This window comes from Diadema antillarum, unplaced genomic scaffold (assembly GCF_040938485.1).
Source record: "Diadema antillarum isolate AM-2024a unplaced genomic scaffold, OU_Dant_1.0 seq00000857_RagTag, whole genome shotgun sequence".
NCBI lineage: Eukaryota > Metazoa > Echinodermata > Echinoidea > Diadematoida > Diadematidae > Diadema > Diadema antillarum.
In genome coordinates this window covers 149,326-168,539 of record NW_027271728.1, presented here as the reverse complement: position 1 = coordinate 168,539, position 19,214 = coordinate 149,326, and the positions used below count along the sequence as shown (strand labels likewise).

The window sequence follows — 19,214 nt, the reverse complement described above, 5'->3', positions numbered from 1 at the left end:
CTCCGTACGATGCTAAAATAAGTAACAGATTGTTTCTTTTACATTTGGAAATGATTAACGGTATCATATCGGCTCAGATGATAAAATAAAAAGCGGATGTTTGCTCGCACGTTCGGAAATGAATAAGGATGATATTCAGCTCCGTAAGATCCTAGAATGAATGCCAGTTGCTTGTTTTAACATTTGAATATGATCAATGTGGATAAAGTCTCTTGCTGAATGGCAAATATCGGGCACACCGCTCCAGCTCTCGGCTCCAGAGTAGACAACATACATGTACATTATACATATGTACGCATGGTGTAACTGTAAGTCGATTTTCTTCGACTTACGCACAAGTCGAAACTCGCCTAAGTCGATGTGTTTCGCTCAGTCCCGAGAAAATCGACTTATGCGAGTTTAACTGTACAATATATTCAGAAAGAACGTTTTGATAAGATTAAGAAGAACACTTGCTTGTCCTTCATGGCAACAACTGTACCAGCAAAGTGGATTCAATTGTCAACTATCAAATACTCGTATAGCAATACAAATCAACTCTGAACGCCATTGCCGTCTTAGAATATTATTACCAAGAATGTATTACCGGACTTCATCAAAACCTCAACCAACACCCAGACCCCCATTCCAGCCCCCCCCCCCCCTTACACTCTCCCGTGCCAGAGCATGCATGTACCCCTAATCGATGCTCTCCTCTACGTCCGTCCCGGATGCGTACGACCGAGGTCTCTGATTGGTCCGGAACAAAGGGCAAGCAATGACCGTGGAACGCCCGCGTCTCTACATATACAAAGCTGCCAAAAGGATTAAGTCATAATAGTATCGACAATGGACAGACAAGAAGAACCTATACCAGCCCTTGCCGTGGCAATCAGGGCCTGCACTGAAGATCCCAACTGCCAGTGCGAACTCTGCTCGACTTCAGAAGACCTGGATGGCCGCGAACCAGTGCCCTGGCACTTGATTGCCGCGATGGAATGTGCCACGAACCCAGATTGCAATTGCCAATTCTGCGCAGACAACGACGATGAGGAGGATGGCATCATCGACGAATACGAAGAGGCCGCGGACCACGACCTCGACTTCGATTATCTCTGGGTTCTATGCCACGAGGAATAAATACCAAAGGCCCTTTTAAGGGCCACACAAATCCAAGAAAAAATCAATCAACGAATAATGTAAAACTAAAACAATACAAAAACATACAGTACACAACAATATGTTTAGCATAGCAAATGCAATTATGTAAGGGAGGTCAAACAAATAAGTATGTATGTGAGGTGGTTTGGATTCGAGCTAGCCTTTAGACCTTTGACTGTTTGCACCGTATGATGAATGAAATTAATTACAGGTAGTATGTTTTTGCCTTCTCAAATTCTATCTATGCACACCCTCGGTATTTTTTAGTCAAAATTTAATCGGAAACAACAAATATTGCACGATCGCTCGATCTTAATGCATGCAACACAACACATTTTACTGACAACCATCAATAAAAAAGGTAAAAATTAAAATGCCTATATGGTCCTCACTGTTACCCCTTCGCAAACTCTTAAGACTCCTTTCAACACTTGTACTGAGATAATTATGAGCAGGAAAATTTCCATATATTATATGCCAAATCATACTGGATAAGAGTTGTTTGTCCGACGTAGCACTAACTGTTAATAGTGAACTACAATATATTCAGAAAGAATGTTTTGATAAGATTAAAAAGAACAAATGCTTGTCCTTCATGGCAACAACTGTACCAGCAAAGTGGATTCCATTGTCAACTATCAAATACTCGTATAGCAACACAAATCAACTCTGAATGCCATTACCGTCTTAGAATATTATTACCAAGAATGTATTACCGGACTTCATCGAAACCTCAACCAACACCCAGACCCCCATTCCAGCCCCCCCCCCCCCTTACACTCTCCCGTGCCAGAGCATGCATGTACCCCTAATCGATGCTCTCCTCTACATCCGTCCCGGATGCGTACGACCGAGGTCTCTGATTGGTCCGGAACAAAGGGCAAGCAATGAACATGGAACGCCCGCGTCTCTACATATACGAAGCTGCCAAAAGGATTAAGTCATAATAGTATCGACAATGGACAGACAAGAAGAACCTATACCAGCCCTTGCCGTGGCAATCAGGGCCTGCACTGAAGATCCCAACTGCCAGTGCGAACTCTGCTCGACTTCAGAAGACCTGGATGGCCGCGAACCAGTGCCCTGGCACTTGATTGCCGCGATGGAATGTGCCACGAATCCAGATTGCAATTGCCAATTCTGCGCGGACGACGACGATGAGGGAATGGCATCATCGACGAATACGAAGAGGCCGCGGACCACTACCTCGACTTCGATTATCACTGGGTTCTATGCCCTGAGGAATAAATACCAAAGGCCCTTTTAAGGGCCACACAAATCCAAGAAAAAATCAATCAACGAATAATGTAAAACTAAAACAATACAAAAACATACAGTACACAACAATATGTTTAGCATAGCAAATGCAATTATGTAAGGGAGGTCAAACAAATAAGTATGTATGTGAGGTAGTTTGGATTCAAGCTAGCCTTTAGACCTTTGACTGTTTGCACCGTATGATGAATGAAATTAATTACAGGTAGTATGTTTTTGCCTTATTCGAATTCTATCTATGCACACCCTCGGTATTTTTTAGTCAAAATTTAATCGGAAACGACAAATATTGCACGATCGCTCGATCTTAATGCATGCAACACAACACATTTTACTGACAATAATCAATATGAAAAAAAAGAGTAAAAATTAAAATGCCTACATGGTCCTCACTGTTACTCCTTCGCAAACTTTTAAGACTCCTTTCAACACTTGTACAGAGATAATTATGAGCAGGAAAATTTCCATATATATGCGAAAGCATACTGGATAAGAGTTGTTTTATATGTTTATCCGGGACCCCTTTTTTACAAGCTCTGCTTCTTTTGGGGTCCCAAACCATTCATTATTCTTAATGCTGTATCCTTTTGTAAAATGTCAAATGTTTAATGAATTGGTAAAATAAACTTGAACTTGAACATGAACTTGAACTTGTTTGTCCGACGTAGCATCAACTGTTAATAGTGAACTACAATATATTCAGAAAGAACGTTTTGATAAGATTAAAAAGAACACTTGCTTGTCCTTCATGGCAACAACTGTACCAGCAAAGTGGATTCAATTGTCAACTATCAAATACTCGTATAGCAATACAAATCAACTCTGAACGCCATTGCCGTCTTAGAATATTATTACCAAGAATGTATTACCGGACTTCATCGAAACCTCAACCAACACCCAGACCCCCATTCCAGCCCCCCCCCCCCCTTACACTCTCCCGTGCCAGAGCATGCATGTACCCCTAATCGATGCTCTCCTCTACATCCGTCCCGGATGCGTACGACCGAGGTCTCTGATTGGTCCGGAACAAAGGGCAAGCAATGACCGTGGAACGCCCGCGTCTCTACATATACGAAGCTGCCAAAAGGATTAAGTCATAATAGTATCGACAATGGACAGACAAGAAGAACCTATACCAGCCCTTGCCGTGGCAATCAGGGCCTGCACTGAAGATCCCAACTGCCAGTGCAAACTCTGCTCGACTTCAGAAGACCTGGATGGCCGCGAACCAGTGCCCTGGCACTTGATTGCCGCGATGGAATGTGCCACGAACCCAGATTGCAATTGCCAATTCTGCGCGGACGACGACGATGAGGAAGATTGCATCATCGACGAATACGAAGAGGCCGCGGGCCACTACCTCGACTTCGATTATCTCTGGGTTCTATGCCACAAGAAATAAATACCAAAGGCCCTTTAAAGGGCCACACAAATCCAAGAAAGAATCAATCAATGAATAATGTAAAACTAAAACAATACAAAAACATACAGTACACTACAATGTTTAGCATCGTAACTGCAAGGGAGGTCAAACATAATAAGTATGTATGTGAGGTGGTTTGGATTCGAGCGAGCCTTTAGACCTTTGACTGTTTGCACCGTATGATGAATGAAATTAATTACAAGTAGTATGGAGTGAAGTACAAAGAAAGACAGCCCCTTGGTTTGAGGAGCTTGATGGCATCCTTGGGCCCAGGCCATATACTGAGCCAGTGTTTGTGGCTCAAGCTGGTGTTGATGGTGCGAGCATCGACAAAGGTGTGATGATAGTGACTCTGTCTCGATCAGACTTTGAGATTGATATGGAGCAATTTCTCAAGCAACTGCGGCAACATGATCGCAGGAAGTTTGCCCACTTTATGCTTGACTTGGTTGTAGTGCTTTCACAAGTCTCCTAGGAAGCTCAACGTGCCAACAACACTGTAGCTGAGATTGCGGCTTCCATTGAGGCAGCTACAGCGACGCTGGTTAAGTACAAGAAAAGGTACTTTTTCTTTCTTTTTCCCTTCTTTCAATAAAATAAACCTGAGTGACATTAAAAAAAAATTTTCTTTGTTGATGTATGAGGATATGCATTAATTGATCTATGACTTTTGGATGTTAGATATTTCTGACTGTATTTGTAATATTTTTCCACCTATTTTTGAGTGATCTGCTAAGCCTTACTCCTTAAAATATCCAAAATCAAGCTTTGATTGTAATCATGATGTGTGACATCATAAGTCAATCATCAGTATCACAATAAGCTGTAATATTGAAAAGACAGAAATATGTGCTACCCTATTCAATCACTAGCTATCAAACTGAGTGACCACAACAGATGTGCTACTTAACTAGTATTAGATATTTGTTTTACCGTCTTTAAATATGAAAGTTTTTCAATTTCTCCTAAAGTCACTCCATCACAATGTTGAATGCAGCTAATGTGACTCTTGGATATCAGATTTAATCTTTGACCTGGTTTTACCTTAGTTTAACATTTATAAGGAGAAATATTATTTTTTGTTAAAATTGTGAACCATTAACAAATCATTCCTTCAAATTTTGTTCTTTCCATTGAAACAGGAAGATGACACCAAATCTCCAGACTTTCGGTGAGGATGGGGTTTTCAAGGGAGAGACCCTTACTCTCTCTAAAATCTATACTTTCACCTTGTTTATTTGACAGACAAAAGTCTGAATTTCCAATGAATAAAAATTTAAAGCCTAAGTGATACCCTTTCTCTCTGTAGTGTATTATTTGGGAGGAATTCAAAACAGTGTAGTTATAATGTTACTTTTTTTTGTAAGTAAACTTTCATTTTACAACATTTTTTAATGTAAAATTTATTTTGATCACTGCACTAGACTTCGGAAGCGAGGAAGTCAGGACCCTCACAGAACACTTTGCCCCAGTCCTCACAGAAGCTCTCGTGGCTACAACCATGGACCTACTACAAAAATGGACATTCAACGAGGAAAGTTGATGGTTTCCACCTGTAAACCCTCGTCAAGAGGGCTGTCAGAATCTTTACTTTTCCCTTATTGAATTTTATGACATTTCACAGCGGGGGTTTGTTTACGCAAGTCCCCTTTGAAGCGATGATAGTCAGGTTGAACTTGGTGCAGGCATAGACAAGCGTGATAAAGCATCATATAAAACAAAGTTTTATACATTGTAACTTAAAGGGTGTGTACAGTTCTGGTCGAGGTGTAGATTTAGCTTTTAACATTTTGCAAGATATTCAGAAACCACTCTATGAGATGTCAAAGAGCATGCAGTTCTAAGGGGTATCAGAAGTTTATGAAAATCGGTTTTGAAATGGCTGAGATATCCAAAAACAAGGTGAAACAAAGAGATCCTAATAAAGTTGGGGCATGTCGCCTTTTATTATTGACACTTTTTTTGATATCTCAGCCATTTGAAAACCAATTTTCATCAAATAAACATTGAATCCTTCTTAAAATTACATGCTCTTTCATATTTCATAAGAGGCTTTTCATTATCTCACTTAGGAATGATCAAAACATGAATCCCTACCTCAACCAGTACTGTACAGTCCCTTTAAGAAGTTTTGTACTGTTTAAGTGCAAACCATTGATTGACATGCCAAGAAACCTGCACCACTTTTTGCAAGTATAGATTTTATTATATTCTATTTAAATATCATAGGGTCATTCCATGAAGTTGGGTACACAATGGGCAGTACTGTTCATCATGTTATGTATCTGTTTTCAGAGGTCCCAACAAAAGTTATTTTAATCTAATATCCACATTGTCTGATTAATGAGGAGTGATAGAATATATTATCAAAAGGGCATAGTTGAGACTTTATGAAAATCCCGTTTTTTGATGATTAAAAATGCTATTTTTTTGTAATTTTTGTGTTTCTTTTGTGACATCAAAACATTGTTTGTGTTGTTTGAATATTAAATAAATACAATTTACAGTAAAGAAAAATGAGTTGTGTATTTATTCACATTATTAACTCTCATAGTCGGCACTAATAGACAATTCCCCAATGAAGAGGTTTTTCTTGGAAAATTACCTCTTATGAGATCATGTTACTATCGTAACATTTCGCATCCGCGAAATGGTAATGAGGATTAAATATTTGCGAGTGGAAAACTGCAGAAATACGAGAGAAACATGGCAAGAAATGTCTTATATATGTTTGTTGTCAATGGATCTTTAAAACTGTGAAAAGAAACAATCGCGTTTGACTGCTTTTGGAAAATACGGAGGAATAAGGTGCTTGTATATTTTCTTCGTGTCCGTGGAAAAAGTTACGATGGGAACAATTCTCCACGATCCATTCGGCAAATGACGTATGCTCACGAGTTGACGTCACATTGCCCGGGTTTCCGGATGATGTGACTTGAATGTGACGAGTGCGATCGGCTTGCAGACGACCGGTTAGAACAGCTCAAGCCGCTTTTGTGTTTCGTGGGCCGCTGTTAAACGACGTGTCGCTTTTGACAAGGTAGGCTAGCTATCTTTCTCATGTTCTGACATGATCGTATCGTACTTATATTACACTTTATGATCGATATTTCGTAGATTATACCCACAGTTAACGAAATTGTGTGGGCAGAGCCTCGAAGAATATTTCATTAAAAAAAAACCACAATCGGCGCGAGTAAAGTAATTCGTAATGATATTGCATCTTTAGTCCCACTCGTGTCTTTTTATGTCAGTAAATACATGTAGTTGATTACATGGAAGTCTGGTGGTAAACGACGACATCAGCGCCCTTTAGTAGTATCGAGTCTAGACTAGTATGACTTCTTGCTGTAGTATAAGACTTCCTTACTGAGTTATCACCACATAAACCAAACATAATTTATTGGTGAGATAGTTTGCTGAGAACAAGGTTCCACAAGGACAGGCGCATGCAGAAGAACGTCGCACGCTATTCTCAACGATATTTCCGTATGGGATGACCTCATCGAGAGTGTGACAACACGATGTCAATATGCAGGATTTATAGCACATTCTGAGCTAAATTTTAGGTCATTTAGAAAATAAAATATTTCACTAAGGAGGCTGACAATCGCTAGTTTACCGAAACTAGGGGCCCTCAACCATACAAGTTACTACTAATGACACTAGTCTCTGTCTATCTTACAAACGGCAAAATTTGCACATGAAGTTTACTTCGCTAGTGTTTCTAAGTTTAAAAATGACCATTTAATCGCAGAGGGCACCCTTCAAAATACAATTCAAATAATGCCATTAATATACAACCCGATATAAATTTGAGGTACAGTGGAAACTCGATATAAAGAGATCTGATATAGCAAACTAATTTTTCCGGTCCCAACAAATTTATTTCCTTTGTTTTGTATTGTTTATTGACTACTGATATTTTTTATAACAAAATACAGTACTCTCCGCGTAATCGGGTATCGCTTAAACGGGTACTCCGTTTAATTGGGTAGTAAATTCAAAATCAGTTCCAATGCACATTAAAACTACCTGATAATCGGGTTGCCTCTCCGCATAAACGGGTAAATAATTGTCTTCTAATCTAATTTCTACCCACATTTTATCTCAGAAATAACACTTTAGGAAATTAGGAATGTCAAATTTTCCGCGGCTAATCGCATTTTCTGCTCAATTTGCAGAGAAGACCGATCAATTTGGGAGTGATTAAACATGAAAACACATGTACCAGTATACCGACTTGTCACACCTAAACGAACATTACAAATGTAGCTGGCACTCACAACTGCATAGACAGACAGGAATTGAACACACTTGCGCTCATCCCTAGCTCCGCAGCAACATTCGCAATACGAGAAGCCTGCAACGAAAATCAGGCCATGCACCAGCTCCATAATTTTGCTTTTCCCCGGTCACTTCTCGAAAACCCGACGTTCTACGTGACTAGTGTATACGCAAAGAGATGTGTTCATTTCGGAAAACGCCTGCATGTTAGCGAAGAGTCTATAGTCAAACGACAAAGTTTTCTGAAGATTTATCTATCCATAAAAAGAGTGTAAATTATTGTTCATGACTGAGAAAGTAAGGTATGTGTAATGTGCCGTGCAAGCACGCGTGTTAAGCACACAGTGTAGGTTTGGTGCAGTGTAAAATGCATGTACTCACAATTATTACGGTGTGTCAATTGTGAGTGAGACGTGTTCTTCTGTTAATCGGGTACTCCGCTTAATCGGGTAGGAAACGCTCTGGTGACAGTTTTCTTCTATTTTGCAAAAGCATTGTTACTTTATAATTTTAGATATTTTATCTTTATTCATATATACAGCTTATCGCCAAACTCAGGACCTTCAAACTGGGGATTTTGTTGCCGTTGTATATGGTAAGACGTGGTGGGTCGGAGAAGTCCTGGAGCTGAAAGGAGAAGATGCACATATCAACTTCTTACTCAATAAGGGTGATAACAAGTACTCTTGGCCAGACAAACCGGAGCAAGACTGGATTCGGAGAACTGGGATCTTTGCCATCTTCCCCTCTCCACCAATTCCTGTGTCCTCAAGACATCTTGGATTTGAAGAAAACACTTTTCGTTCACTGGCAACTAGAATCGACACATTCATCAATCTTGAAGAATAGGATTAGTAGGACAGGATGCTGCATTTTAGAACAGGAACATGTATATGTGAATTAAAACAGCCTCAGGACAGCTTTAGCATTCTTCAAATTTTCTAAAATGTTTTATTGGAAGAGTATATGTAAGGAATAAAATACAATGTTTAATGGTGAAAATTCACCTTCCGTATCTCATTCCATTGTATGTTTGCCTTTTTTCATTCTTCCCATGAAAGAACTCAACCGCGAACTGCAGGCTGTTCATTGTTCTGCCCATCGCCTAGAACTGGCATTTAAAGATGCCATGAAACGAGTAAATCTGTGTAACACTGTGAACACACTGTTCCTAAACCTGTACCTCTTCTACAAGAACAGTTCAAAGAATAGGAGCTCACTCAAAGTCGCTGCCGAGGCTCATGGAGACCGTTCAGCTATCTCGACACATGTTGGTGGAACCCGATGGCTACCTCACCTCGAGCGTGCCATGACGAATTTTCTTCATGGATATCAAGCCATGATCACTCATCTCTATCAGGTAAATATTTTTTGATTACTGGTACATGATTTTAATGAAATAAATAAATGATTGATTTCCTTGGCGTTGAGAAAGCAGATCTATTGCAAGACTCGCTGGAGAGACTTCACTAACAATAAAAAAACATATTAATTATCAGACATGGGAAAAGGTGTCTCACTTATATTATTCAATGCCAAGCATGCGGAAGAGCCTTGTCACCTCAAGATATCAGACAGGCAAGATGCTGAGAGGGGAACATGGATCGACAAGGAGAAAGCAAGACCCCCTTGAGAGATGACTTTTCTGTCATCAGACGAGGACACTAACAATCATCATTTCTCAGTACTGTTTCCCGAGGACACTGTGCAGTCAATGAAAAAGCTCTGCCATCCAGAAGCAGGGCTTCTGCTCTATAGTTTGTTCTGACAGTCCAATAACCCGACATCCGACAACCCACATGCCACATGCCTTCATCTCTTCTCCCTCCTGCCATCAACCCACCTGCCACCAACCCATCTGCCATCAACCCACCTGCCACCAACCCACCTGCCATCAACCCACCTGCCATCAACCCACCTGCCATCAACCCATTTGCCATCAACCCACCTGCCATCAACCTACCTGCCATCAACCCACCTGCCATCAACCCACCTGCCATCAACCCACCTGCCATCAACCCACCTGCCATCAACCCACATGCCATCAAACCTTCATCTCTTCTCCCTCCTGCCACCAACCAACCTGCCTTCAACCCTTCATCTTTTCTCCCACCTGCCCATGTCACTAACCCTGCTCACTCCACCACAAACCCATCTATGTCTAACTTCATACTCCCAGCTTCTAATATAAGTGGAACTAGCATTTCATCTCTTCTTCACCAGACTAATGGCATTCTACATACTAGTGTACAACTTAACAGAGCCCCAACACCATCCAATGAATTAGAGGATTGTCAGGCTAATCAGAAGGGTAATACCTTTGGTCCAAACAACCATGCAATTCCTCCGGATGGAGAAGAGTACTCAAAGTGATCTAAGATTTCTCTTTTTTTTTTTTTTGGGGGGGGGGGGGCGGTAAAATCACCCACAACCTTACCCAAGGGTACCGCGAGTTCACAATGTCAGGCTTTGATGAGGTTGGTAGAACCTATTTTTTACTGCGTAGATAAAATTGCTCTCACAGTTAACATTTTGATGGTGTTCACTAAAAGTTAAATTTAACATGATTTTGTGAATTTCTTGCATATTTTGACAAAACATTCAGTAAATATTGTTTGTTTCTAGATGTTTTTTTGAAGCAAATAATGAACTTTGCCGAGAGGGCACCATGTATTCTGACATCATAAAACCAAGGTGCTGCAGATGTTGATATTTAGGCCTATATATTTTGATAATGAGATCTCGAGAGCAATGAAAGCCAGAAAAACCCTTGATACATCTAACAGCTGTACGCACCTTTTGTTGGAATTTTCAAACTTATCCACATCCTTGACCAAAGATTCCTTTCTTGCTTTTTGAGGAAAATATCAATTTCTGTGACATGTATTTTCATTGTTTTTACTTGTTTGCACTTGTTTGGAGTTGTATCTGAAAAACTTATAGACTTTATTCTAACTCATTTCAGTTGATCACCATCACATATTTGCATTGAGCCATCTAGACCTCAGAGTGATTCCTATATACCCCCCTTCACACTGTGTGTGGGTGGGAGTATAATTAGACACAAAAGCTGCCCCATTCTGACCAACACCAATTCGCGATGCAATGCTTGCCGCATTTACAGATTAGACTTAGCAAAGCTCTGCAAAAGATGGGAAACCATTCATTCTCCAGTACCGAAAGCAAACATCCGTTACATGAAAAAAAAAAAATCTAAGCAAATGTCTGAGATAGGAAAAAAAGAGTGGGAAATCTCTAAAACAAAAGCTTCGAAGATTGAAAACACAAATAAAAAGAAGTTCAATATGGAAGCTCCAGCAGTTAATGAAGTGGAGAATGAAACATTTGCAAAAGTCAGCAGAAGGAGAACTTGGAAAAGGAGTTCCCCAGAAATTCCCCCCAGCGACTCCTTTGGGAAGAGCAGATAAATTTCAATGAAAGAAATTTAAAAGGCATGAGATGGCACCCAGCCATATTACGATTATGCACTGATATCGCTTCATGCTAAGTCCACATCTGCATACAAGCTTTTACGAGAGTCTGGCTTACTTTCATTACCACACCAGAAAACATTGTACCACTATACACACTTCACAAACAACCTTCCTGGATTCACATCTGAATACTTTCAACGGATATGCACATAGTGAATTCATTGCAGATGAAAAGCGCCTGGGCAACCTGCTCATGTTTGCAACAGGTTTGAGGCATATCCTAATATCAATTAATTACTAAAATTCAGGCACTGGGCACTACGTCAACTGCAGAGTTCCCAGTTGCCAATACATTTACTCTAGAATCGTCTATTCCTATCCTTTCCTCTTATTCTCTCTTTTCTGCTAGGATGATGGCTGCCATCTCCAGCCCTCTCGCCTTCTTTCTTAAAAAGAGCGAACGAATTATTAACCAATGTCTCACCTCAATGCCGATGTATGAAGTAAGAGTCTTCACTGATCACATACTTTCCCAACAGTTTTTTCTCCACTCACTGTGAAAAGGTGAATTAATAAACCAGACTGGACTCTTGTGAGGGATAATATCAAACTGCATTCGGATCGTGTGATTTTCCAGATCTTTCCATCAGATTATTAGGCGTGTTTGTACATTCTACACATGATGGTAAGAAATTGAAAGAAGGTAATGTAAATAACATGTTTTGTCGCACACATTTCACTATCATTAGTAACAGTACTTCAGAGAATACATCAGTGATAGCTGTAGAAAGAGTTGAAAGCCCAGTTTGAAGGAGGGCATTTTTTTACCTGGTAAAGAAGGCTTGCAAGATCACATTCATATAGACAAGATACCTTTCAGACAACCTTGCTGAAAAGGTAGATGAAATCAACAGATTGTCAGTGTTCTTGAACTCAATCAGAACTTTCTATTTGGGGATGCTGATTACTCACTGAATAGCAACAGGCAAGAAGAACTTGGGAAGCCAATGGAACTACCCATGAAGACGATCTCTTATTCTGGGACAATCATAATTTTGCCAAACTAGGCTGTGACAACAGACAGGTGTGCCAGACTTACAATATTCAATGCCAGGCATGGGAGAGAGCCTTGCCAACTCAAGATATCAGACAGGCAAGATGCAGAGAGGGGAACATGGATCGACAAGGAGAAAGCAGATCTATTGCAAGACTCACTCGAGAGAGACTTCTCTAACAATTAAAAACATATTAATTATCAGACATGGGAAAAGGTGTCTGACTTACATTATTCAATGCCAGGCATGGGAGAGAGCCTTGTTAACTCAAGATATCAGACAGGCAAGATGCAGAGAGGGGAACATATCGACAAAGAGAAAGCAGACCTATTGCACGACTCACTCAAGAGATGACATCTCCAACAATTAAAAACATGTTATCAGACATATGGAAACAGAAGACAGATTGACTTTATTCAATGCCAGGCATGGAGGAGACCTTTGTTGATTCAAGATATCAGAGAGGCAATCATGGATCTACAAAGAGAAAGATCTATTGCAAGACCCACTCAAGAGATGACTTTTCTGTTATCAGATGAGGAAAGGTAACAACCATCATTTCTCAGTACTGTTTCCTGAGGACACTGTGCAGTCAAGGAAAAAGCTCTGCAATCCAGAAGCCAGAGCTACTGCTCTATAGTTCGTCCTGACAATCCATGTGTTTGCCAGCATCAGCATTTCCCAAGAACACAACAGTGGCTGGCATGCTTTGACCAAAGCATGCAACGACACTGGTGTAGAGTGTAAAGACAAACTGAATGCCATCAAGAACTGGCACAGAATGAGTACCCTGTATGCCGCGCTCAAGCTATCTCCACCTGACAGGGCACTGTTTTATGCACACATGGACCACTCAGAAAAAAACTAAATATCCTAAATGTCTACTAGACACCACTGGCAATTCAAGAGATTATCAGAGTTGGGAAGAATCTGCAGCTCTTTGGCACAGCAGACACATGTATAAATACTATGATTAATGTATATATCAATCTTCCATTTGCTATCACCTTTTCAGTTTTTGGTATCTAGCAGAAACGACTATGACTACTGCTGTAAAGAAATTTACCGACATTCAGGAAAAATAAGCTTGCTGGGGATCCGCAGCAATAATTAATATTTCTCATTTTCATCTTACTTCATTTTTAGATGAAAGAGCTCCATTATATGCAACCGAGGTGCAAGATTGCATTCAGAATTACATCCCCTAGTGGTAAATGCACTGAATTTCATACCACAAAGAGAAGGACAGTTGCTACAATACCAGCCACTCAACCTCATCCTCACCCTATCCCCCGCCCCATTCCAACCTCTGCTCCTGCCCCTACCCAAGTCATTCCCATTTCAGGAACCCCGACAAAACAATACCCAACGAGCAAAGTCGTAAATCTACCTGGGAAAAAGAAAACCCTATCCCCGGCTCCAAAGAAATCACTTAGAAACAGGTGTCGCAAGTGCAATGTTGTTTTTTGCGACTGGGAAAGACGTCGCTTTCAGAAGAAAAAAATAAAATTCTGAGTGGAGAATGGATTGGATGCGATGAGAGAGGATGTGACGATTATTGGGTGCATGCGATTTGCGTGGGGATCACAGTAAGAACTGAAAACGAACTAGCTGCAATTGATTATTACTGCCCCACAATCTTCACATAGAGGCAGCTTGTACGTCCTGACTGAGACTTTTCGTCCCATCTTCAGATTGGAATGGCGGAAGATGACCACTGGCAAGTATCATCATATTCTTCTGCAATTGGGCATGAGCAGATACGTCATATAGAATCAGAAGTTAGCAGTGCAGGGCAAAGATGATCCAATCTTCATCTTCATGCCTGGGATTCATGGAAAGCCCTGAAATAGGTTTTAGGCATCCAGCATCAATTAGAAGAAGAGAATCGACATTCAGCTAAATTTCTGTGTGCGATTACATGTTCCCTCACTTTTATGCTCCCCATTTATGACAGTTATACGGAAGCCCATTCGTGCCACGCAAGGATAACAATTTCAGTAGAGTTAACTGGCGGCCACCACTTAATTATCTGGCGGCCGCCACTTAACTATCGGTTTTTATTTAGCCACGGATGTCACTGGCACTCGGCGTATAAAGGAAGACGAATCCGTTCACCAAGAAGTACAGTGTCTGGGCCTGAAGCATCTCAGGTGCTATTTGCTAGCCTCATCAGAGAAGGTTGATTCCTCATCAGAACTACCAGATGTAATATCTGCTGTTTCAGATGTGGCAAGTACTTCCCATGAGAGAAATGCAGCCATTCAAATTGAGGATGTTATTGTTGTCGATGAGGATCCACCAGAACTGTTGCCTTTGTTAGATTTGGAGGAAACTGATCTTGTGACAAATCTACCAGCATCATCTACACCAGTGAATCCCACACATGGCAGTCAGTATGCTTTCTACCTCTTAATTTTCACTGCTCTACAGGAAAGGCAGTTGATCGCATGAGTAGCCATACCCCTATTCATCATTGGGAACCCAGCGTATCCCCTTCGGTCCTGGCTAATGAAGGGATATCCAGATACGGGGAGATTGACATCAGCTGAGGTCAACATCAACTACCTTTTGAGCAGGTGCAGAATGGTGGTGGAGAGGGCGTCTTTTTCAGTCTTTTACATCAAAATTATGTACATCGGAAATTACTAAAAGTGTGTGATTGCTTTAATTTCGAGCAAATTTCAATGATCAATGAGTTTGCTGTTGTTGGTCAATCAAATTAAATATCAGAGCACAGAAAGGCCATCCTTTAGAAAACACAACTGCAGGAAAAAAAAAATGAGATCTGCTGATCTTGTAGTGGAATTAAATTTTGGCTTTCCTGATCTGGTAGTTTTGGCTTTGAACATAAATGTGTGCATGTTCAAACATAAAACTATGTTTCACATCGTGTTCATTTTATAATGGATTCATAGGTTTGCATTTCTCCTAACTATAATCAGCCTTCCATAATAGACTATTCAAACGTGTTGAAGCAAAATAAATTAATGAATGAATACCTCAAACACATGTTTTACCTTTTTCCCCCGTCTCTTCATTTTTGGGGACAAAGAATCTTGAGATGGGAGTTGCACAAATTAAATTAGTTTTTTTTCCATCCTATGTAATTTTTCTTTTGTAGATGATGGAGATAGAGGATCTAATGTCTTTTGTCACTGGAGCAAGAAGGATCCCATATCTGGGATTCATGGAAAGCCCTAAAATAGGTTTTAGGCATCCAGCATCATTAGAAGAAGAGAATCGACATTCAGCTGAATTTCCATAATATGCGAATACATGTTTTCTCACTTTGATGCTCCCAATCTTAAACAGTTACAACATGTTCAAGGAGAGAATGCTAGCTGCTAGTAAGGACTGCACAACATTTACTGAGTACCAGAATGAACCAGTTGGCATCCAAAAGGATATACACATGTTTTGTGTTTATTTTTGTATTCTACTGTTTTATGAATTATTTATGTATTTCTGTTTTTCGACCTTTTGTTCTTTCGGGGGGGGGGGGTTCACAAAATTTTACGGATAAGATGTGAATCACATGCTTTTTTTCTACTTAACTGTTCTGTTTTTTCATCGAGTTGGGCGAATATTTGATGTTCAAAAAATTTGCTAAAACAGCTACTTAATATCGTATGTAAGTCTATGGAGAAAAATATGATTTTTTTTTCCTTTGAGTTGTCTGACAATTCGAGTAACACAGGATCAGCATGTGCAGTTTCTACTATATTTCATTCAATAAAGTTTGTAATTTCTGACTCACTGAACATTGTAGTGTTGTTGTCTGCATTCAACGCTCAACCAATATGAAGGAGTGCATTTTATGGTGGGGTTCACTAACTTTTGAGCACAACTGTACATTGACCTTGTAAGAAGCCACAAGAACTGGGCTTGGACAAATGAAATTAGCATGTCACTCATGGCAATATCTTTTATTTTAAATCATGTAATATGTCATTTTTGTTTTGTAGATGCTGGACATCTGGAGGATCTAATGACTTTTGCCACTGGAGCAAGGAAGATCCCGTACATGGGATTCATGGAAAGCTCTGAAATTAGGTATTTAGGCATCCAGCATCACTGTCAGAGGAGAATCAACACTCCGCTGAATTTCTGTGCACAAATACTTGCTCTTTAACTTTAATGCTTCCAATCCATAACAGTTACAACACCTTCAACTCAAGGAGCGAATGTCAGCTGCTATTAAGGAGTGCAAAACATTTACTGAGTACTAGAACTCCAAGAGTTGCAGGTCGCCTGGACTTCATCCAACTGGGTAAAATTAGGACATTATCAAGTTTATCAAAGAAGAACACTTTACAAGGGCACAGTCTTCATTCATGCCATCCCTTGATCAATTAATAAGAGATACTGCAGAAGAAATAGCCAGTTCACTTTTACAATCTTGCAGACAAAGTTGAATGATTGGAAGGAAGATGCATCTTCAATTCTTCACTGTGACAGTCCATTTGCAATTGATGTGACTGACATCATATCCCAGAAACTTCTGGAGACATGTGATGCACAGTCTGAGATGATCACAGTCCAAGCTCTTGAGCCGATCTCATGTGCAGTGATACTGATACTTCAGAGGCAATGGAAAGCTCAACTGCCAGGAGGGAAGTATTGGGATGTTGCCGACAGTGTGAAGCAAGCATACCATAATGTTCAAAGTACAAATTTCATTGGAGAAAGGGATTTCGCACAGCTGGATCTTCCCATCAGAAAAAAAAAAAAAAAAAAAAAACATCCGCTAAACTCATCACTCTTGAAACAATAATGTGGACAAATAATCAAACACCACGATGGTTGGATGGACTCCCAAAAGAACAACGCACCGAGTATATGAAGGCTGCTCGACAGCGCTCTGATGAGCTTCTGGCTCAATACTCTGCGAGAAAAAAACAAATCAAGGGAAAGAAGTGGGAGGCACTGCAAGCATCAGCAAAGAGATGGGAGGTGGTAGAAGAAAAGAAAGCTCAAAAATACTGGTGTAGAGTGTAAAGACAAACTAAACGCCATCAAGAACTGGCACAGAATGAGTACCCTGTATGCCGCGCTCAAGCTACCTCCACCTGACAGGGCACTGTTTTATGCACACATGGACCACTAAGAAAAAACAACTAGATATCCTGAATGTCTACTAGACACCACTGGCAATTCAAGAGATTACCAGAGTTGGGAAGAAGCTGCAGCTCATTGACACAGCAGGCACATGTACTCTTTATTATGATTTATGTATACCATCTCCCATTTGCTATCACCTCATCTGTTTTCGGTATCTAGCAGAAATGACTAGATGACTATGGATTTACTGTTCAGGAAAAATAAGTCTGCTGGGGATCTGCAGCAATTGAGAAGCCAGCAGCTTACCAGCAAAACATAAAAAAGAGAAAATAATGGGTTATGAAAATAGATTGGTGAAAAAGTAGAAATGGAAAGTCAGTCGAGCATGAACCTGATGAACAACCATCCACTTTCTGGAAGGGAAATCACGCTCACGCTGCCTCATGGCGGTTGCCGTTGGGGCGCTACACATGACCTAGCAACCAGTCCTTTCCATCCTTCCATGTCCTTCGCATGTGTGACCGCTTCGCTCAGCTTCAGTCTTGTCCATTCTGTGATGTTGTCTTCCCATCTCTTCTTCTGTCTTCCCATCTCTTCTTCTGTCTTCCTCTCTTCCTTCCTCCTCTGACTGTTCCCTGGAGCACTGTCTTGACAAGCCCATCTCTTCTAGTTACGTGGCCGAACCATTTTAGTTTACGTCTCTTGATGGTGGTGAGAAGATCTTCACAAGAACCAATGGCTAGGCCTTATTCTATTTTTGACTTCCTCATTGGTTATGTGATCTTTGTAAGGGATGCAAAGCAGTCTTCTGAAGCATCTCATTTCTGAGGCCTGAACCTGATGAACAACCATCGACTTCCTGGAAGGGAAATGTGAATGCATCAAAAAAGGACAGGAAAGTAGAAGTATGAGAGTAGAAGTACGATAGAGGGAGTATGATTACTCACGTGAATGTTTCAAATAGGTCCATAGCGAGAACAGAGGGGATAGCCCCAATTAAGAGTGAACAAATAACATGGAGCTAATAAGCTGATAGAAAATTTGTCAAAGGGATTGTTCTTTCCTATGGGAAGCTCAAAGAAGGGTTGTCTAGAAGAATTTGAACTGACAATTCAAGACTTCACAGATGCGGAAGTTGGATGATTGACCGCTGGTGAACACTATGACAACACAAAAGTGAAAATGTTAAGATTGTGTCTCTGTACAAAGAAATACAAGAAAGAAGAATGGTAGGACAGTAGTTCACAAGAAAGCTCCGTATCGAATGAGATCCACGAACAAGACATCCAAAGTGAAGTGAAAGTGATAGAGGAATGTAGTATCATTCCATCTCACTTGGACAATACCATCCCTTACCCTCATGGTTTGGGAGCAACATGTGATAGTTTTGATGAAGCCATCATCCTGGATGATCTCTCTTTGTCATCAGACTCAGATGCTCTTTCAGGATTGCCGACGAGCAATATTGGGCATCGTGATCCTGATAATTCATCTGTAGAGACTTTGCAGATCACCCGTGTGCAACAGGAAACCTGT

At 40.5% G+C, this 19,214-nt stretch overlaps 1 pseudogene; it reads left to right on the top strand.

Moving 5' to 3' along the window:
- The first annotated feature begins 9,931 nt into the window (after positions 1-9,931).
- On the top strand, positions 9,932-17,744 carry LOC139740519 (uncharacterized; annotated as a pseudogene).
- Positions 17,745-19,214: the final 1,470 nt, after the last annotated feature.